The 23,621-nt window shown below is 41.7% G+C and overlaps 1 protein-coding gene across 1 annotated transcript in view; it reads right to left on the bottom strand.

Annotated features, from left to right (window-relative positions):
• LOC134351859 (dual specificity mitogen-activated protein kinase kinase 6-like) overlaps positions 1 to 23,621 on the bottom strand; it is a 205,271-nt gene that overhangs the window by 166,742 nt on the left and 14,908 nt on the right. The window contains exon 2 of the mRNA XM_063058686.1: positions 11,382 to 11,539. The gene's annotated coding sequence lies outside the window, so the exon portion shown is untranslated. The remainder of the gene's footprint in view (positions 1 to 11,381; positions 11,540 to 23,621) is intronic.

Raw genomic sequence — 23,621 nt, 5'->3', positions numbered from 1 at the left:
GGAGTTTCTTTTGCTTGATACTTTGCCCTACTAGCATTTCCTAGACTTATGCACTGGAATTTACATACTGGAATTGAAAAAGAAACTAATTACAGGTACCTCAAAGCAGTCCCCCTTTTATTATTTCTGTGGTCCATTCTTGGGGAAAATTGCACTTGGGCCCAATGTAGGTCACGATGCTCTCACTGTGTTATTCCATCTGCAAACACTGGACAGCATTGTTTGTGCATTCCAAGGATTGATAACTATACATGGTTTCCTGTAAGCTACTTACAGCAACATCGCAGGCACACTGCATTACAGACACAACATTCACAAGAAAAGCATAAATTAAACATAAATCTTTCAAAATTATACAAGAAAGAACACAATTCAAACAAAAAAAAAGTCTACTGAGATGCAAAGTGACCAGAGTATTACTATACTGAGGTAACGATTAGGGTTGTGCAAGTTAGTTCAAAAACAAAATGGCTAAAGGATGGAACGGCTCTTGAAGTAGGCCGTATGGGTCTTCAGGCTTCTGTATTTCTTACCCGATGGTAATTGTGAGAAGATGTTATGGCCCCAGTGGTGGAGATCTTTGATGATAGGTGCTGCCTTGTTGAAGTAGGGCCTCACGTATGTATTACTGACGAGGGAGGAGGGACATGCCTGTAATGTATCTGCTACTCTCTACACCTTTGTATGTTCCTGCACATTTGAATTGCTGTTCCAGACCATGATGCAACCAGTCAGGATACTTTCAACAGTGCATCTGTAGAGGTTCATTAGAGTGTTCAGCGACAAGTCGAACTTTCTCAACCTCCAAATAAAGTGGAGACAATAGCACACGCTCCTCAATACCTGAGATCCTAGCACAGCACAATGTAAATGTGTTTGGACAGGAGACGGTGTGATGGAGATTCTCAAAAATGTTTCCAGATTTAGAAGTTGTAGCTGTGAGAAAATCTTGAATTAGTAAGGTTGTTTTCTTTGGAACAGGGGCTGTGAGGAAATCTAATTGAAGTGTATACTATTAGATGTTTAAGTAGATTAAAGACAGAGATTAAAATATTTAGTATAAGGATTAGAGGGGAGAGAGGAATGGTTGGAGTTTGGAACTCGGTGAAGGTGGCAATGGTATATTAAACAGATGTGGTTGCTATAAGCTGTGACTAATTGGGTTATGATCACATTAAGCCAAATTGCCTTCTGTGTCATGATTTTTCCATGTTTAGTTTTCCTCTAATTAGACATTAGCAGATATACTGCTGTCAGATTGGGAACACTATCAATGGGAACAAATAAATCCAGGGTCCTGACTTGGAAAATGTTGGCTAGAGGAATGTGAAATAATGATTTGAGTTGCATAGCTATGTTGGTTCAAAATCACCAGAACGGTGTAAACATGCTAAATTCTTCAGAATGTAAGGATGCATTCAAAAAGATTACACTTTCTGCTGGGGGCACATAGTTTGTTTAAATCTTCCCTCTCTTAATTGGGGAAACAGAAACAGGCCTTTTGCTCAACTTGTCTATGCAGACCAAGATTTCCAAACAAGCTTGTCACAATTGCCTTTATATGGCCCATATTTCTCTAAATCTTCTCTATCCAGGTACCTGTCCCACTGTCTTTTCAATATCGTAATTGTCTGCTTCTCTACTATTTCCATTCCATATTCTCATTCCATGCTCTATGTGAAAAAGTTGCCCTTCAGACCCATTGCATCTTTCCCCTCTCAATATTAAAGCTACAACCTCTAGTTTTAGCCCTGTTTTATCCTGAGAAAAAGACTGTGACCATCAAAGTTCAAAGAAAATTTATTATTTAAGAAATACAGTGGCATGCAAAGGTTTGGGCACCCTAGTCAAAATTTCTGTTACTCTGAACAGTTAAGAGTAGAAGATGAACTGATCTCATGAAGTTAAAGACGAAACATTCTTTTCAACATTTTAAGCAAGATTATTGTATCGTTTTTGTTTTGTGCCATTTTACAGTGAAAAAAAGGAAAGGAGCACCATGCAAAAGTTTGGGCACCCCAAGAGATTTGAGCTCTCGGATAATTTTTACCAAGGTCTCAGACCTTAATTAGCATGTTAGGGCTATGGCACAGTCATTGTTAGGAAAAGCCAGGTGATGTAAATTACAAAGTTTTATAAATACCCTGACTCCTCAAACTTTGTCCCAACAATCAGCAGCCATGGGTTCCTCTAAGCAGCTGCCTAGCACTCTGAAAGTTAAAATGAATGATGCCCACAAAGCAGGAGAAGGCTTTATGAAGATGGCAAAGCGTTTTCAGGTAGCCGTTTCCTCAGTTCGTAATGTAAATAAGGAATGGCAGTTAACAGGAATGGTGGAGGTCAAGTTGAGGTCTGGAAGACCAAGAAAACTTTACGAGAGAACTGCTTGTATGATTGCTAGAAAGGCAAATCAAAACCCCCGTTTGACTGCAGAAGACCTTCAGAAAGATTTAGTGCACTGTTCTACTGTGCAGCAACACCTGCACAAATATGACCTTCATGGAAGAGTCATCAGAAGAAAACCTTTCCTGCGTCCTCACCGCAAAATTCAGCATCAGAAGTTTGCAAAGGAACATCTAAACAAGCCTGATGCATTTTGGAAACAAGTCCTATTGAATGATGAAGTTAAAACAGCACTTTAAGGCCGCAATGAGCAAAGGTATGTTTGGAGAAAAAAGGGTGCAGAATTTCATGAAAAGAACACCTCTCCAACTGTTAAGCATGGGGGTGGATCAATCATGCTTTGGACTTGTGTTGCAGCCAGAGGCACGGGGAACATTTCACTGGTAGAGGGAAGAATGAATTCAATTAAATACCAGCAAATTTTGGAAGCAAACATCACACTGTCTGTTAAAAAAAAGCTGAAGATGAAAAGAGGATGGCTTCTTCAATAGGATAATGATCCAAAACACCTCAAAATCCACAATGGACTACCTCAAGAGGCGCAAGCTGAAAGATTTGCCATGGCCCTCACAGTCCCCCAACCTAAACATCATCTGTGGACAGACCTCAAAAGAGCAGCGCATGCAAGACGGCCCAAGAATCTCACAGAACTATAAATCTTTTGCAAGGAAGAATGGGCGAAAATCCCCCAAACAAGAATTGAAAGACTCTTAGCTGGCTATAGAAAGCAGTTTCAAGCTGTGATACTTGCCAAAGGGGGTGTTACTTAGTACTGACTATACAGGGTGCCCAAACTTTTGCTTTGGGCCCTTTTCCTTTTTTGTTATTTTGAAACTATAAAAGATGGAAATAAAAAAATAATCTTGCTTAAAATATTAAAGAAATGTGTCATCTTTAACTTTATGCCTTTTGGAAATCAGGTCATCTTTTACTTGCTTAATTATTCAGAGTAACAGAAATTTTGACCAGGGGTGCCCAAACTTTTGCATGCCATATAAACCCTGAGATTCATTTTCTTGCAGGCATACTCAATAAATACATAATAGAACAATAACCATAATAGAATCGATGAAAGATTCGATGATAGATGCTGTTTTCCTGTGACAGCATTTTGTGTAGATGTGCTCAGTGGTGGGGTGGGGGCTTTACCTGTAATGGACTGGGCCGTATTCACGACTTTTTGTTGGATTTTCCATTCAAGGGCATTGGTGTTTCCAGTCCAGGCTGTGATGCAGCCAGTCAATACCAATATGTGCAGTACTCACCACCACACATCTATAGAAGTGTGTCAAAGTTTTAGATATCATGCTGAATCTTCACAAACTCCTAAGGAAGTACAGGCACTGCTATGCTTTCCTCACAATTGCACTTACATGTTGAGCCCAGGTCAGGTCCTGCTAAATTATAACATGGAGGAATTTAAAGTTGTTAACATTCTCCACCTTGGATCCTCTGATGTGGACTGGCTCCTGGACCTTTTCTACGCCCCTCGTGATTTCACACATCTCTACAAGGCCACCCCTCAGCCTACTATGCTGAGGGGAGAACACTCCAGAACTATCCAGATAAGTGTGAGGTGGTTCATTTTGGTAGGTCAAATATGATGGCAGAATATAGTATTAATGGTAAGACTCTTAGCAGTGTGGAGGATCAGAGGGATCTTGGGGTCCGAGTCCACAGGACACTCAAAGCTGCTGCTCAGGTTGTCTCTGTGGTTAAGAAGGCATACGGTGCATTGGCCTTCATCAATCATGGGATTGAATTCAAGAGCCAAGAGGTAACGTTGCAGCTATATAGGACCCTGGTCAGACCCCACTTGGAGTACTGTGCTCAGTTCTGGCCGCCTCACTACAGGAAGGATGTGGAAACTATAGAAAGGGTGCAGAGGAGATTTACAAGGATGTTACCTGGATTGGGGAGCATGCCTTATGAGAATAGGTTGAGTGAACATGGCCTTTTCTCCTTGGAGCGACAGAGGATGAGAGGTGACCTGATAGAGGTGTACAAGATGATGAGAGGCATTGATCGTGTGGATAGCCGGAGGCTTTTTCCCAGGGCTGAAGTGGTTAGTATGAGAGGGCACAGTTTTAAGGTGTTTAGAAGAAGGTACAGAAGAGATGTCAGGGGTAAGTTTTTTTTAACGCAGAGAGTGATGGGTGTGTGGAATGGTCTGCCAGCGACGGTAGTAGAGGCGGATACAATAGATGGTCACAGTCTTTTAAGAGACTCCTGGATAGATACACGGAGCTTAGAAAAACAGATGGCTATGGGTAACCCTAGGTAATTTCTAAATAAGTACATGTCAACAAAGATTTGTGGGCCGAAGGGCCTGTATTGTGCTGTAGGTTTTCTATGTTTCTATGTTTCTATCCAGGCTGTTCTTATCACTCAAGCCCTCCAGTCTCAGTCTCATCCTCATGATTTTTTTCTGCACCTTTTCCAGCTTACTGACAATCTTTGTGCAGCTGGGCGAGCAGTACTGTGCACAATACTCTGTGTGCTCTAAACAATAACATGCACAACTGCAGCATGACATCCCAACTTCTGTACTCAATGCCCTGAGCCATGAAGCCAAGCAGACCGAACGTCTTCTTCACCATCCTGTCTGGCTGTCTTAGGGAATAAATAGCCAAGTCTCGAAATAAATGGAATGTTGCCCAGTTAATTTAGGTTGTCTGAGGAGTTAATACTGCTGAGAGCTTTCTGCTCGTTATTTTACATCCAGCTAGAAGAATTTATATTTTAGCCGTTCTGATTTGGCAATACAGCATTTCCTCAGGGTTATGGAGAACTGTCAGTTTAAACTAAGTGCTCAAGCTCCAGAGGTGAATTTAAAGTAACTTTCTATTCTTATTTGCTGCTGCCAGAATCAAATTGACACAAGTACAGCAAAAAGATGTTGTTTTATCACTGAAAAATAGTAAAGTCTCAATATTTTAGACAGATATTTTCCTCCAGTCTTAAAATGACTCATTCCCTGGAGGATTTCTAAAATTCCAGCCTGTCCCCCACATTACGCTAGTATTTGAATGTTGGAAGTACAACTTTGGTTGTGGGACATTCTGAGACCTCACTCAGTTGTGAAAACACACTGTAAATGGATATTTTCTTCTTTCCATTCTGAGGAGCAGCTCATCTAACAGCAGTGTGAATATTAACAAACTGTATGTCCTTATGATAGTTTACAGAGCAGATGTAATTTAATGCCAGATTTATACATTGCTGGGAACTTGGGTTAAGTTCTTCGTACTTAGTAATGTTTGCATTTGGCACAGTTGAGACTATTTGAATCAAACTCAAAGCCTTACAAACTCCAGACCACAGAGTTCCCTCTTCAGATTTATTCAAACAGAATAGTTGTTTCACTATTTAGTCAGCTCTTTCACATTTATTATAGTTAACTAGTATATTACCTCAGCAGTCCTTATTCCCACTGAACATCTTTTAGGCAAGTACAGTGAAAAGGATAATTACTTAGCCACCTTTATATACATAGGTTTGGGGCAAATCAGCCATGTTTATATTGAACAGCGGGGCAAGCCTAAGAGCCACAGTGGCCTACTGCTACTCTTATTTTTTTGTGTCATGAAGGCAAAATAGAAGCTGCCCTCTCATACAACAATTTAACTTTAGTTGTCTTGACTTTGACTTCAATGACTCAATCATATATGAATTGTTTTAATTTACCAGCATCAAAACATTGAAGCCCCCATATGTGGTACTTCTGTTAATCTATCACAGTGGTTCCCAAACCTTTATGGGTTACCACCCACTTAGCTCCCAGACCTCATCCCCAGAACTCCCCTCTCCCTTTCCAGCCATTACAGAAAAACAATAATGAATTTTGGTTTATGATGCACAGTGAAAGAAAATGGGAACTGCAAATTCAAAGCAGTGACAAATAATTGAAAAGGATATTCAAATCTATTTAAAGCTACAAATAAAATTATTTCTTTACTTAATTACAGTAAAAACAATTTTTATCAACAATTTTAGAGTGTACATTAGTAGTCCAACTATTCACTACTTAGTTGCTTTTTCACCTTTCAATGCGATTGACGGGCTTGGTGCAGTGGTATCAGCTCAACATCAGGCTGAATGTCGTTCAGAAGGAGTCTCAGATCTCCACTCCACTAAATATAATGTTGGAAAGACAATAAAACACATCTTGACTTTTTCCACTGTGTACAATAGCATTCAGAGTTTTCTCTCTGCAACCAAAAGCCTTGAATTTCCGCTTCAGCTCAAATTCATTTTGTAGTGAGATCAGTTCTTTCTCCATCCGTCTTGTTAATTCCTCATTACAAATGTTCAGTAATAGATTTATTGCCCAACCTGGAATTTGGATTGAGAGAAGTGAAGCACCTTCAATAACTCCAAAAGACTGAAGTTGGGTAAAATACTGAAAGGCTTTTATTCGCTATACAATACGACCTCCATGGTGAGTGTCTGCCCCCGGACTGAGGGGGAGGGGCAAGGCGAAACACCTTTATACAGGACTCTGTGGGAGGAGCCACAGGGGCAGTCAGCAGAGGGGGCGTGTCCAGACAGGTAACCCAGTTACAACACATATATATGGTTTACCACAAGAAGATCCTGAAATCTCTCTGACATGTCTTTATGGAGCTCACCCGGATGAGTACAGTGTACTTGAAGATTATCATCTGGTATTCTTTCTTTCTCTTCCAACTCAGAGAGACCCAGAAATCAGAAAAAGTTACATTGCCTAATGTTGCATTTAAATAGGATTAACTTGGACAGAAATGAGGAGAATTGAAGATTGATTTCAATAAATTTTGGGAATAATTCTGAAAAATAAGCAATGTTATGCCTAATGTCTTCAGTTGATTACCGAATGAAGCATTCGAGTCTTCAAGCTATTTTATCACTTACAAAATGCGCATAGAAGCGAATCAGGCCGTTTCCTTTTGAGAGGCATCTGACTTCTGTGTGCAACAAGCATTCAAACTGTTCATCATTCTCAATACAAAGCTCTCAAAATAGTCATGAAATGAGAGCATGGGACTTGATCTTATAAGTGATAACAATACTTAATGATCTGTGTAGTTGATCACTTGGGTTTTCATGACAAGATATTGTCTGTGAATTACACAGTGAATGGTAAATACCATATATCCACATTTTTAAGAAAGTAATAACCCCATGGTGGTTTCTTTGATGATACCCTCTCTGTTGCACAAGCAAGAATGATGGTGAGAAGATTGTCCTTCTCCTTGAAACTTCACAACAACCTGAAATATAGACTCCCCCTTTGTATCTGTTTCTAGTCCCCTTGCAATTAGCAACCTTTGAATGATGCTTTGATCTTTTATGAAGTGAACTTAACCAAGAAGTAAAGATTTGTTTCTCAGCAAAGTTGACTCATCTAAGTGCAGAATAAATTCTGTTGATCTAGGTATGTTGCGCAATGTATCTTCCATATTCTCAGACATTTCCTTTGTCACTGAGTGGAATCGCTTTAATTATTTAGTTCAGTGAATTATGAAAAACTATACTCAGAACTTCCCTGACTACTGGCAGAATCAATTCTTTTCCAATTGTATGGGGCTTTCCAGATTTAGCAATGTGCAATGAAATGTTGTGTGAAGCACACAAACTATCACTGTTTTGTAGTGAAGTGCTGGCAAACATGTTTTAAAGTATTTTCCATTTCTGATAGTTTTCACAAAGTCATTGAAAATAAGCTTCATCAGTGTGTAATCTCTTCAAACGTTCAAGGATGCTGATTAGTTTCTTTGCCTCATTTGAAAAAACTTTTTCATACAACAGCCATAGTGGCTGTTTTTGGTTGCTTAGTGCTGGTATAAATCCATATTTCAGATAGTCCACACTATACTGTCGACATTTCCTTTTTTCATTTGGTCTGCTTCTAATACGTTCATTACGGGTTAGCAATCACAGTCAATCACCTATTGTTTACATCCAACCTCAAGCACTGCAATCAATAAAGGGGAAAGTTAGGACATCATAATTGCTGAGGCAAAGCCTGACTCTCTGCCCAAAGACACATGAAATAGATCAGCGATATCCCATTTGGGCCGTGGGCTAGAGAATTGCTGTCAAGACCATTTAAAAGGGCATATTCTGAACCATTGAAAGCCATATGCTAACTCACAGGAATTGTGTTACTGTGTGATTAGAGTATGGGAACCATACTAGCTAATACTGCACTACAGTAGTGAACAACAATAATGCACGGGTCGGGCCTGCAAATAACACAATTTCTTCAGTCCAGATTTCTCATGATATGCCAAATACAGAAGTGTGACCTTACTTTTCAACAAGTATAATGTGCTTCAAGTTAAATCTAAGAAAACGGTGGGTTTGCACATGATCAGAGTAACCAATTATGAGACACCAAGGATCAAATGCTTATAATAAGTAATTATTTTTTAAAATTAAGCCTGTAATCCCTCATCTGCCACCCTTGCTACCAAGCACCCCTCCATTACTGACCCCTTTATCTTTATCGCCCCCTTAGAAACTCCCACCATTCCCCTGAGGAATAATATCGCCGACTTTGGGAAATGCTGATCTATCACGACCTCTGCAGGACCAAGCTGTTTCTAAAATTTTACTGTATTTTGGATCTTCTTTTGTTATTCGTATTCTCTGCTGGCAATGAATAACATTTAAAGTACAGCATTTCTCACTATTATTTTATGGGGTAAATTCCTATCTGTTATAAATGGAGGGGAACGTCGACTCAGACCATGAGAGGTCTGTGTCGGGCATTTTCATGCCTTACAAGGTGCAGATTGGAAGTCTGTGTGGGGCGCCATTCCTCACACAGACACTAGAGCAATGTGTGGTTAAGTGCCTTGCTCAAGGACACAATCACGCTGCCACAGCTGAGGCTCGAACTAGCGACCTTGAGACAACTAGACGACCACCTTAACCACTTGGCCACGTGCCCAACACTGTTATAAATACTTTTGAGTAAACTTACAACATAAAACCACAGTTTACTCAATCAATCTGACTTTGATAAATAGGTGGAAGGTACTCCTGAATGAAATAGATGAGTTTAGTTAAATTAATAAGGGGCCTAGTAGACCTCACATATGCAGATGCTAACAACTCACTCACTCACAGCTAGTCCACAAATGGTATCCATTGTTCCTCCTGCTTTAACGTACACTTCATTTTCTCAGTCCTTCTCAGCAACATCCACTTACAGAGAGAAGGGATAATAATGTTGTCGGAGCACTTTGAAAATAATTTTCCTCCTTTGTCTTATAAGCTAAAGTTCAATCCACTTAGAATGGACACCTCAGCCAGAAGTTCATCCGACTGAAGGACAGGGTCCTATTCCCGTCGGGCATTGGTGAAATGCAGACTAAGGCTACGTCCACACTACACCAGATAATTTTGAAAAAGCCGGTTTCCAGTGAAAACAACAGGCGTCCACACCAAGCGTTTTTCAAAATATCTCCGTCCACATTAGAATGGATATTTGGGTGAATCTCCTCCTACTGGGCGTGCGCAGGACACACAGCAAACAAGCAAAGAGGAAACGGTATACCTGGTGCACATTTGTCCAGTTACAGAGTAGAAAAACTTCAAAGGAATTGCTATTGGCTCTCGCTCAGGAGGACTTAAAAGTGAAAAAAAAAACAAATACTGGAGCATATGGAGGCAACCGACAGGGAGTTCACGGACAGTATGACCCGGCTGACGGCAAACATTGAAAAACTGACTAACTCTGTTGCATTAACAAAGCACCTTATTAAATGTATAAAACATGTCTGCATCAGTGTTATCTTGTATTTCCATACAACGTTTGTCACACATCTATTGTCAGAGAAGTACTTGCATAAATAGGTGAACCACCTTCATAGAAGCAAGGACAGAAAATGGCAAAGTGAGTATACTTATTTATTCAGTAAGCTATGGGTCAAAGTATTTGGTGAGTATATTTCTAACTCTTCTGGCTTCAGTCTCGTTTCCGTCTGTTCTGAAATTGTTAGGTTCTGTGAAGTGCAGAATCAAATATCGCTGTGGTGATTGTACGCTCTAGTATCAATTGTTTGGCGACAATAAAGTAGTAATAATAAGAAGAAAACAATGAAATGCCGCGCTGTTGCCATCTGTTCTGGCACATCATGACAGCGGTTTTAAAAATCTCCGGTTACCCCGTCCACACTGCAATGGATATTAGGCGTTTTCAGATTTATTCACTCAGGAGACCGTTTCTGAAAAACTCTGTTTACGGGGGATGAAAAAAAGCTTTGTTTTCAAAATTATCTGGCGTAGTGTGGATGTAGCCTGAACCTCCCTAACATCCAAGTTGTTGATTCAGTGTGCAGCCCTCCCTTACACTGGTGTCTTCAGGGCTCTGCTCAAGACTCCCAGTGATAGCACCAAGTGCTCATCGTGAAAATGCTCTTCAATCCGGGGAGGCTCATTCACTTGAGAGGGTAGCAGAGGAAGGGGTGCACCCCAGCACCCCACACCATGAAGGCCATGAGTCAGATGCACAGCACAGCTTTGATTAATGGTGAGGCAGCTGGCTGTAGCCGGCCGCACAGGATGAAGGCCAATGGTAACCTCGGAAAGACAGGTCACATGTTGGTATTGCCCCCCCAGAGGATTTGTGTGAGGATTACAAAAGGCATACCAGAGTGAAATCATAACAGGAACCATTTCCCGTGGCACCTTTAACTGAAAGACAAAGGTACAGTTCATCATTTCCACATCGAACCTCCTTGCCTGTGCACAGACTATAGAGTAGGGCACTCAGTTAGATCCAAGATTGGCAAGCAAACAATCCTAATGTGGGCACCAACAGGATTGATGCCAATGGACAAAAAGATCTGTGTGGGCATGGTGGGGTGAAGTACCCATTTCTGTGCTGTATGATTCCTTTTGTTGCTTTCCGCTTGAGGTTCTGGGGAGAAGGCTGCCCTGATGACCAGGTTGTGCAGGGAGTTGTAAGCATCAAGTAGGAAACTCACCTCTTCAGGATACCACTGGAGTGATGCAAGTATCATTGTGATCCAATGCCATTTTTCACTCTGCTTCTGAAGATCTCCAGTAATCAGCTTCACAGATCGTTATTGCCACGTCAGTACATTCCTCTTCCGAGATAGAAAGCAAACTGCTTCTTTCTTGCCTGGTGAGATAAAGGTGTACAGATATGAAATAAAAACTCAGCACAACAGCCAACATCTTTAGATGCTGTCTCACCCGTTCAATATTGGCAGAATTTTCTGTTTTTAATTTCAGATTTCCAACATCTGCAGATTTTTAAGGAAATTTTATCTACAGATATGAACCTTACTGGTTTAGGATCCCCAAGGAGGTACCTTTCTTCCACTGCCTGTCCTGCTGCTCCAACATAGACCAAAGAGGTTAGAAATGTAAGCTACAGCAGTGCACCTATTGATAATCCCCGGTCAGTAGCAACTGCTCCCTGAATATTGAGGCAATCTCTCTCGAACACATTCTGCAAGAGATGTGAATATGCTTGTTTGATTCTGATGCAGAGACTCGACCCAAAATATTGACCACCGAGGGGCAGGTAGTGTTCAGGAAACAGGTAGGCTGCAGAAGGACTTAGATAGATGAGGAGAATGAGCAAGAGAGTAGCAAATGAAATACAATGTTGGAAAATGCATGGTCGTGCACTTTGCAAGTAGAAATAAATGTGCAGACGATTTTCTGAACAGGGAGAAAATCCAAAAATCTGAGATGCAAAGGGACTTGGGAGTCCTTGTGCAGAACAATCTAAAGGTTAACTTGCAGGCTGGGTTGGTGGCAAGGAAGAAAAATGCAATGTTAGCATTCATTTCAAGAGGTCTAAAATACAAGAGCAGGGATGTGATGCTGAGGCTTTATAAGGCACTGTTGACATTCTAAGTTTTGGGACCCCTACACTTTGTGATCTCTTCTGGGACCCCTACTCTTCGTGATTTTTATAAATGACCTGGATGAAGAAGTGGAGGGATGGGTTAGCAAAGTTGCTGATGACACAAAGGTTGGGGGTGTTGTGTATAGTGTGGAGGGCTTGGGGCAACGGGATCTTGGGGTCTGAGTCCATAGGACACTCAAAGCTGCTACGCAGGTTGACTCTATGGTTAAAAAAGCATACGGTGCATTGGCCTTCATCAATCGTGGTACTGAGTTCAGAATTCAAGAGGTAATGTTGCAGCTATATAGGACCCTGTTCAGACCCCATTTGGAGTACCATGCTCAGTTCTGGTTCCCTCATTACTGGAAGGATGTGGAAACCATAGAAATGGTGTAGAGGAGATTTCCAAGGATATTGCCTAGATTGGGAAGCATGCCTTATGAGAATAGGTTGACTTTTCTCCTTGGAGCGATAGAGGATGAGAAGTGACCTGATAGAGGTGTATAAGATGATCAGAGGCATTGATTGTCTGGATAGTCAGAGGTTTTTTCCCAGGGCTGAAATGGCTAACACGAGAGGGCACAGTTTTAAGGTGCTTGGAAGTAGGTACAGAGGAGATGTCAGGGGTAAGTTTTTTACGCAGAGAGTGGTGAGTGCGTGGAATGGACTGCCGGCAACGGTGGTAGAGGTGGATACTGTAGGATCTTTTAAGAGACTCTTGAACAGGCATATGGAGCTCAGAAAAATTGAAGGGCTATGGGTAACCCTAGGTAATTTCTAAGGTAAGGACATGTTCGGCACAGCTTTGTAGGCCGAAGGGCCTGTATTCTGCTGTTGTTTTTCTATGTTTCTATGTTCTATGTTTCTTTAGCCAGAGGCTGATGAATTTCTGGAATTTATTACCACAGGCAGCTGTGGAGGCCAGGTTGTTGGGTGTACTTAAGGCAGAGCTTGATAGGTTCTTGATTGGACACGGCATCAAAGGTTATGCAGAGAAGGTCGGAAGTGGGGCTGAGGAGGAGGAGAAAAGGTTCAGCCATGATTGAATGGCAGAGCAGACTCAATGGGCCAAATGACCTAATTCTGCTCCTATGTCTTATGGTCTTATGACTTTCCTCCTCTAGATGCTGTCCCACTGAGTTCTTCCAGATATTTTGTGCACCAAATTCCAGCATCTGCAGTCTTTGTGTCTGCTGAAGTGTGTTTGTGCCACTTTAAATTACACTGATCGAGAAAATGAGGTCCACAAAATCATAGTACTGTCTAAGTAACCAATGATTGCTTGAAGTCGGAAAAGTGAGCCAATTTCTCATGGCAAAGACCTAAGTAGTAGTTATGATACTCTGTGTGTGCTCTATTCATCAAAAGTGATGGTCAAAACTACTCAATGTTGAAGAATACCCACATTTCAGTCAAGTTTGATGCAAGCTTGAGTTGACAGGAATGTCAGAAAAAAGGGTAACCAACATTCATGTTGTAGGAATCATTTTAGCACAATCCAATAGATTGGGTTTATACATGCACTCTGTGAAATCAAATTCAGAAGAAAATAACTGTGTAACTCAAAATTAGAGCCTGTCTTCAAAATACATACAGTACATATGCCAACATGTTTCATCATTTTAATTGTTCACCAACCAACATTTATTCTAAAAATGCAACAGTACAATAAAATTGTTTCATGAGTCATCAAGCCAGAAATCTCTTACCACAGTTCCTTGTACTGTATCTCTTTTTACATTACTACCAAGTTCTTGATGTGCAATTTATAACTGTTAATTATTTTTTGAGACATTGGCTTCACTGACAAAGCCAATCTTAATTGCCCATCTCTTAAGAAGTGACTGTCAGGTCTCAGCTGCCTTCTTAATTTACTTTCAGAATTACAGCAGTTAATATTTAACTGAATAGATTGCTGGACCATTTCAGAGGACAGTTCAGAAATGCCCAAATTTACTGCAGGTATGGAGTCACATAAAACCAACAGAGTAGTGGAGTAATGTAATACAGAAATAGACCCTTCGGCCCAACTCATTCATGCCAACAAAGGTGCGGAACTAAGCTAGTCTTATTTGCTGGCATTTGGCTCACAACCCTCTAAACCCTTCCTATCCATGTACCTACCCAAATGTTGTCACTGTACCTGCCTCAACACTTTCTCTGGTAGCTATAGATGCAGGAACCTCTGAGTAAAGAAGTTATCCCTCAAGTCCCTTTGAGGTCTTTCCCCACTCACCTTAGACCTATAGCCTCTAGCTTTGGATTACCTTTCCTGCATTCACACTATTGCACTTCTCAGGGTTTTATACCCTCTATTAAAAAAACACCTCAGTCTCGTGCGCTCAAAGGAATAAAGTCCTAGCCTGGCCAAGCTCTCTATATCACTCATACCTTCAAGTCTTGGTGAATTTGATGACGGATGCTGTTTACCTGTGACAGTGGTCTGTGTAAATGTGTTCAGTGACGGGGAGGGTTTTGCCTGTGATGAACGGGCTGTATCTGCCTCTTTCCACCAACTTTTCGCTCCAGGGCTTTGGTGTTTCCATATCAGACTGTGATGCAACCAGCTAAGATACTCTCCATTGTGCATCTGTAAAAGTTTGTCTCACATTTAGGAGGTTCCAATCAATAAGGGGGGGAGTTAAAGTCACACACCTCAAGCACAAAGTTAATTTCACATTTTCCCATCATCTGTCTACATATCTGTTCCTGCCAACTATTGGAAGGCCTATAACATAACCCCAGCAGAGTTTATTTTTAATTAGACCATAAGACATAGGAGCAGAATTAGGCTACTCAGCCCATTGATTCTGCTCTGCCATTCCATCATGGCTGACTTATTATCCCTCTCAACCCCATTCTCCTGCCTTCTCCCCATTACCTTTGACACCCTATCAAGAACCTATCAGCCTCTATTTTAAATACTGTAAACCCAATGACTTGGCCTCCACAGCAGTCCATGGCAACGAATACCTCACATTCACTACCCTCTGGCTGGAGAAATGTCTCCTCATCTCTGTTAGAAATGGGCATCCCTCTATTCTGAGGCTGTGCTCTCTGGTCCTAGGCTCCCCTGCTATAAGAAGCATCCTCTGTACATCCACTCTGTCTAGGCCTTTCAAGTATTTGATAGGTTTCAATGAGATTCCTTTCTCATTCTTCTAAACTCCAGTGAGTACAGGCCCAGAGTCATCAAACAATCCTCAAACATTAACTTCCATTCCAGGGATTGTTCTTGTGAACTTCCTCTGGACCCTCTCCAATGCCAGTACATTCTTTCTTTGATAAGAGGCCCAAAACTGCTCACAATACCCAAAGTACAGTCTGATCAATATCTTATGAAGCCTCAGCATTCCACCCTTGCTTTTATATTCTAGTCTTCTCAAAAGGAATGTAAGCATTGCATTCACCTTTCTTACCACGGACTCAAATTAACCTTTAGGGAATACTGCATAAAGCACCAAAGCCCTTTTACACCTCAGATTTTTGAATTTTCTCCCCATTTACAAAATAGTCTAAGCCTTTATTCCATCTACCAAAGTGCATAACCAGACATTTCCCTACATTATATTCCATTTTCCACTTCTTTGCCCATTCTCCTAAAATGCTTAAGTCCTTCTGCAGACTCCCTGCTTTCTCAACATTCCTTGTCCCCCCATCTATCTGCAAACTTGGCCACAAAGCCATCAATTTCTGTCCTCCAAATCATTGATGTATAATGTGAAAAGATGCGGAACTAACACCAACCCCTGCGGAACACCGTTAGTCACTGGCAGCCAACTAGAGATACAATTTATTCCACTTATTCCCACTCTTTGCCTTCTGCCAGTCAGCCAATCTTCTATCCATTCTAGTATCTTTCTTGTAAAACCACAGGTTCTTACCTTGTTAAGCAGCTTCATCTGTGGCACTTTGTCAAAGGTCTTCAATAAATCCAAGTAAAAAACATCTATAGGCTCTCCTTGGTCTATCCTACCTGTTATTTCTTCAAACAGTTCCTAGAGATTTGTCAGGCAAGATTCCCCTTAAGGAAAACATGCTGACTTTGGCCTATGTTATCATGTGCCTTCTAAAACCTCATCCTTAATAATGGACACCAACATCTTCCCAACCACTAAAGTAAGGCTGACTGGCCAATAATTTCCTTTTAGTGCCTCCCTCCCCTCTTAAAGAGTGCAGTTACATTTGCAATTTTCCAGTCCTCTGGAACCATTCTAAAATCTAGTGATTCTTGAAAGTTGTTCCTTTACCTTAAGCTCCCTCATAAAATCTGGTTCATGACACAATACCCAATCCATCTAAATTAAGGGCATTCAATTTAAAAGCAACTGCAGTTTACATTTGTTCGAAATATAACAAAAGAAAGTACATACTAAAAATTCTCACTACATCTTCTCAGACATTTCAATTATTGGGCTACATTTCAGGATCAGAACAGAATTTATACAATGTAAAAACTATTTTGTTTTGCATTGTAACATTAGTGAATATATTAACTCAAATAGGTCTAAGGGGAATCTATGCCCACAACTTCACTTCCTCCAAGAGGACTATAGACTTGTCATAGCGTTTGGAGGCTTGCATCCCTCAATAACCTGGAGAGCTATGTTGTTTGGAGTCAAGGCTTTATGCTTTGACTCTTGGTAGGGTCACCCATGTTAAACAGGATAGAGGCCAGACTAAGAGTAGTCCAGGTTCAGGGGTTCTGCTCAGGGTTAACAACCCTGACTGGAAAAATGAAATTGTTAGGGAAACAGCAATGAAGAATCCTTCTACATTTGAGTGTGACGATACTCCTGAGTCTCCAGCTGGGACTTGCATGACTGACAGTAGTGAAAACTGTGAGGAAGCTATAGACATGATGAGGGAAGCCCTGAACACCATCAGAGGTGGGGGACCTTCATTGTTGCCCTAAATGCCAGCGGTGTATGGGCAGTATGTAAGGACTAGCACCACACACAAGATGCTGGAAGAACTCAGCAGGCCAGGCAGCATCTATGGAAAAGAGTACAGTTGATATTTCGGACCAAGACCCTTCAGCAAGTGCTACACCTGCCCCTACACCTCCTCCCTTACTGACATCCAGGGCCCTAAACAGTTCTTCCAGGTGAGGCAACACATTACCTCTGAGTCTGTGGGGTCATCTACTGTATCCAGTGTGGCTTCCTGCATATCGGTGAGACCCGATGTAGAATAGGGGGACCGCTTCTTCGAACACCTACGCTCCATCTGCCTGAAAAAGTGGGATCTCCCCCTTCTCCAGCCCTGTATCTCTTTCACTAATCAATATCCCAGCTCTTTACTTCACCCCTCCCCCAGGTTTCACCTATCACCTTGTGTTTCTCTCTCCATCCTCCCCACCCACCCTTTAACTCTGATTCCTCATCGTTTTTTCTCCAGTCTGATGAAGAGTCTCGGCCTGAAACGTCGACTGTAGTCTTTTTCCACAGATGCTGCCTGGGCTGCCGAGTTCCTCCAGCGTTTTGTGTGTGTTGCTTGGACTTCCAGCACCTGCAGATTCTCTCTTGTTTGTAAGTAAGTACTACACCACTTAGAGAGTTTGTAAGTACTGCACCACTTAGGGAGTTTGTAAGTACTACACCATTTAGAGAGATGATCTTCACATTCCAGCTACTTCTCCTCTCTCTTTTCTCAGAATCCCTCAAGTCAATAAACCATGTCCCTGGCTGTCATCCCAACATCCATTGTCAATTACCAGTAGGTCATCTGTACTGTCAGGAGCAAGAATTATGATTTGCCATGTTTTGTTTCTTCCAGGTCTTTGACGCCTGAAGGAAGTGCATTTTTATTTATATTGCAACACATCGCCAGCCTCTTAACAGGAGTATATTCAAACACAAAACTTGCAAGCAACAGAGACATGCGAGGAAGGTGATCAAGAGGTTTGGAGAAGTTGTAGGTTGTAAAGAAAGGGGAAGAATTGACAGGCGGAGTGTTTTCAGGAAAGAACTGCATTGCTGAAGGTTAAGGTAGCTGAAAGCATAGCCACCAATAATGAAGTGATTTATTTATTTATTGAAATACAGCGTGGAATAGGCCCTTCTGGGCCTTCGAGCCATGAGGATTACTGATCATTGCACTTTAAAACATTCTGCTAATCTCTATGCTACCCGGTGCCCATGTTCTAATATTAGTTAATACATATTACATGTTAATTTATTAACAGAGATTTGTCATGTTTTCTAGAAAGAGATCCAGAATTGTATCAATAACTGGATTGTTCTAACTGTAGATTAAAAGCATTGTCATCCTAAATATAGCCTTTGCATCATCCAGGCTCTGAGAGCATTGTAATTGCTTTATCAGAGTGGTATTCAATTGTCTAATCTGTTATGTATCTCACCACGACAGTGGGGTATTTAAATTAAAATTAGTGAATAAATCTGGAGTTTCTTAAATACAAAAACTTCTAGGTTGTTGTAGAAACCCATCTGGTTCTGGTAAGGAAATCTACATCCTTTATCTGATTTATCCTTTCTGTGACTCCAGATGACCAATGTTGTTGAGTCAAAACAGCCTTTGAAACAATCTGTAACAAGAGTTCCTTTGCAGATGGGCAATAACTGCTGGGCAAACTGTTAACCAACGAATAAATAATATCAACATCACTTTTCTTGTGCTGCAGCTCACTACTCCGGTTGAGAAGGGCTGAACTTTTTGAGTAAAGGCCACTAGTCCTTCACGTGAGCAGCATGAAGGTTTAGGAAGTCTAGGCCATAATACACAGAAGCAGAATTCGGCCATTTGATCAATGGAGTCTGCTCTGCCATTCAATCATGGCTGAATATTTTTCAACCCAATTCTCCCACCTTCTTCCCTAATTCTTAACTCTATAATCAATCAAAAACCTATCAATCTTTGCCTTAAATACACCCAATAACTTGACCTCCACAGCCGTCTGAGGCAAAAAGTTCCACAGATTCACTGCCCTCAGGCCAAAGAAATTCCTCTTATCTCAGTTGCAAAAAAAATGTCCCTTTATTTTGAGGCCATGCCATTGGATCCTAGGTTGTTTGTTTGTTTATTTATTTATTTATTTATTGAGATTCAGCCCAGAATAGGCCCTTCAGCCCTTCAAGCTGTACTGCCCAGCAACTCCTCCAGTTTAACCCTAGCCTAATCGCCAGACAATTTACAATGACCAATTAACCTACCAAATGCTAGGTCTTTGGACTGTAGGAAGAAACCCGCGCAGTCACGGGGAGAAAGTGCAACTCCTTACAGGCAGCAGTGGGAAATGACCCTGGTTGCTGGTAATGTAAAGCGTTGTGCCAACCACCGTGCCACTGGGCTGCCTGATGGTGCCTCAAAAGGGCAGCATCCATCAATAAGAAGCCCATCACCTCGGACATGGCCTATTCTCATCGCTACCATCAGGAAGGCGGCACAGGAGCTTTGTTTCTTTCACTCCTTCCTTTCTTCCACTCTCTGAAACTTAAAACATTCTCTGTAACTTAAAGATTTATTTATTTATCGAGATACAGAATGAAATAGGCCCTTTCAGTCCTTCGAGCAGCACCGCCCAGTAATTCCCCACAGAACAATTTACAACTAGCAAATAACCTACTTACCGGTGGGTGTTTGGACTGTGGGAGGAAACACACACGCAGTCATGGGGAGAACGTACAAAGTCCTTACAGGCAGTGGCGGAAGTTGAACACGGGTCTCCTGTACTTGTAAAGTGCTGTGCTAACCACTACGCTATCACGCCACCCTAATAATGTTTCTTCTACTAATAGAATCATTCTCTTTACATCCACTCTATCCAGATTTGTCAGTATCTGGTAGGTTTCAATGAGATCCCCCCCCCCCAACCTGCTGAACTCCCTTGAATACAGGCATAGGGCCATCAAGCACTCCTGATACATTAAGACTTTCATTCCTAGAATCATTCTTCTGAAGCTCCTCTGGTCTTCTCCAGGGCTGGCACACCTTTCCTTTGATATAGGGCATAAAACTGCTTGCAATGCTCTAAATGCACTTGGAAATTGTATCAACTTTTAACATAAGGCTTCTCTCATACCTAAACACCTTCACCAGGAGATGACAACATTGGAAAGGCACATGTCACTATAATGAGGGTTCTAGTCCTAATGTGAAAAATGGGACTAGTGTAGAAAGGCGAAGAAGTCAGCATGGATGTAGTGGGATGAAGGGCCTGTTTCTATCACAAGATTTCACCGTATTTTCACTGAACTAAAAGACAATAACTAGCACACAATGCCTCACTCAACACCATGTGTCCATACTATTGCCAGAAGCAAGAGACCACGGAAACACTGCTTCACTGAGCTTTCAGAAGAATGGCCAGAATTGAGTATATGTCTCTGTCAAGACATTTCATCATGGGAATGTGGCATCTGACAGTTTTAGTTTCCACAGCCATTCGTGGAATTCCTTCAAAGTGGAGCTGATGGTGTCACATGAAACATTCAGACTCCCCATCAAAGAGGTATATGGCCAAAATCCAACACAAGTTTGATTTGAGCCGCATAGTAAATATATACAGTTCAGTTGGTTAATTTGTGCCTTTAACTTTTCTCTGGAGCAGGTGGGTGGTGGAATCTGGGAGGCGTTGAAGAGAATGTGGGGGAAATTAAATGATTAGGGTGGGATTGGTATAAAACTAGGTGCTTGATGGTCAGGGTGGACAGTAGGCCGAAGGGCCTATCTGTGCTGTATGAATCTATGTCTATTACCGTAGATCATGATTTTTGCACCTCAGCTACCTACCTGCACTGCACTTTCTCTGTAACTATAACACTATACGTAATTGTTTTTAGTCCTTTTACCACCTTGATGAACTTCTGCACAGACTGGTGTACGGCATGCAAATGCTTTCCACGTGTCTCAGTACACATGATAATAATTACATATGACCAATTATACAAGTTTTGAAACAGACCAAGTCCTTTTACCTAGCTGTGTGACCAGCGCTCTTGCAATAACGAAGAACAAGAGAAGGCACCGTTGGGAAGATTTACGTTACCATACATGGCTAGCCTGAAGGAGATTGCACTGCATCACTAAGGTAGATGATAAGCTCCCCTATCAGGCCAAAGCTGCACCTTTGCACTATTATTTTATTTCCATCTTGCCCCTGCACGATAAAGTACCTTCAAAGGGTGAGTAATTGCCTTGGTACAGGAGACATCACAAGATGAACTGCTATCATGCCAGTGATTCATTTCCAACGTGTAATATGCTTGCTTGCTGACATAGGCCCAATATTAGCTGAAGATTCCCTGGAAATTACGAGAGGGACTTTTCAACCACCTCATGATGAAATAGCAACAACTCCAGCTCAGTGCAAGCAAAGTCAGCCCCTGTTCTGCACGCTCAGTGCAACCACTGCAGATCCAAGGCTTGTATCAAAAAGGCTCAGGTTGGAGAATTGAAATAAGCTGGTAGGAAGCCAGTTTAGTTGTGGACATCTCTGTTAGGACAGTGCCATGCAATTCATCATAAACAATTATCCAGCTAATGTCAGCGCATGCAGTTAACTCGCTCTGTCTGATTGGTTCAGTACAGCTCTCCCCATGTAAAAAACATGCACTATTTTTATAGACGATTTTGTCCATGGATTGGAACAGACACACAACCACTCAATATGCTAACTACACCTCCACTGAACAGTAATGAATGGCATCAGAAGTACTTGAAAAGAATAAGAAAGAATAATTACTAAAAGTAGAGAGAAAGGAAACAAGTTCCGAATTTTGTTGTAATGAATATCAATACATGTACATACATTGGACTTTTGAATTTAATGATATTATGAGAGCTCAAAGTCGAGCTTATTTTCATACGCACAAGTACAGGTGCAATGAGAATCTTAGCTGCAGTGGCGTCACAGATGTATAGCATCATATAAGCAGCAGTCACATCATTTTTACCAGAAAGAACACAAACAAAACAAAAAAGAAATCAAAGTCCATTTTAACTTGTACTGTATATTCAGGTGTTCTTAATCTGGAGGTGGTCTGTATCCATATTTCTACCCAATAACTGCTGGCATTGGAAGGGCACCAGACTATCCTTGACCAAACACACAGGGAATATTTTCCTGTACCAGGCTCCACACGGAGATAGTTCCACCAAACCTTTCTCTCTCTCTTGCCTTCTCCTCACAACGTCACAGGCAAATGGCATGGAGACAGTACCATTACTGCAGTGAGTCATATAAAACTGAGCCACTTAGACAACTTCTCTCAGAGGGCAGTGAATGTCTGGATATCTCTGCCCCTGAAGATGGTGGAGGTCAGATCATGAAATATATCTAACATAAAGAAAGATAACTTCTTTGGAAAGATTTGAGGATTTAAGGGTAATGGGTGACATTTTATGGAGAAGTGGCTCAGAAGAGGGGTTGAAGCAGGCATTGATCAACAATACACATAAAAGTTGCTGATGAACGCAGCAGGCCAGGCAGCATCTATAGGAAGAGGTACAGTTGACCCTTCGTCAGGACGAACTCAAAGACGAGCTACTAAGAGATTTGAAAGTGGGAGGGGGAGGGGGAGATCCAAAATGATAGGAGAAGACAGGAGGGGGAGGGATGGAGCCAAGAGCTGGACAGTAGATTGGCAAAAGGGATATGAGAGGATCATGGGAAGCCTACGCTCTGTCCGCCAGTGAAAGCAGGATCTCCCAGTGGCCACACATTTTAATTCCACGTCCCATTCCCATTCTGACATGTCTATCCACTGCCTCCTCTACTGTAAAGATGAAGCCACAATCAGGTTGGAGGAACAACACCTTATATTCTGTCTGGGTAGCCTCCAACCTGATGGCATGAACATTGACTTCTCGAACTTCCGTTAATGCCCCACCTCCCCCTCATACCCCATCCATTATTGCCCATCCTCTGGGCTTCCCCCTCCCCCTTTCTTTCTCCCTAGGCCTCCCATCCCATGATCCTCTCATATCCCTTTTGCCAATCAACTTCCCAGCTCTTGGCTCCATCCCTCCCCCTCCTGTCTTCTCCTATCATTTTGGATCTCCCTCTCCCCCTCCCACTTTCAAATCTCTTACTAGCTCTTCTTTCAGTTAGTCCTGATGAAGGGTCTCGGCCCGAAACGTCAACTGTACCTCTTCCTATAGATGCTGCCTGCTGCGTTCACCAGCAACTTTTACGTGTGTTGCTTGAAATTCCAGCATCTGCAAATTTCCTCGTGTTATTGATCAGCAATGATGGTATTGAATGGTGGGTAGACTTGAAGGGCTGAGTGGCCTACTTCTCTTATTTTCTTGTGCTTTATGAATCTGTACAGATCACCAAGCATCCATATATACTAATCTTTGTTTCCGAGGATTACCGGAT

This window comes from Mobula hypostoma, chromosome 9 (assembly GCF_963921235.1).
Source record: "Mobula hypostoma chromosome 9, sMobHyp1.1, whole genome shotgun sequence".
Lineage (NCBI taxonomy): Eukaryota > Metazoa > Chordata > Chondrichthyes > Myliobatiformes > Myliobatidae > Mobula > Mobula hypostoma.
The sequence above is the reverse complement of the archived record's forward strand: the minus strand, read 5'-3'. Positions and strand labels throughout refer to the sequence as shown.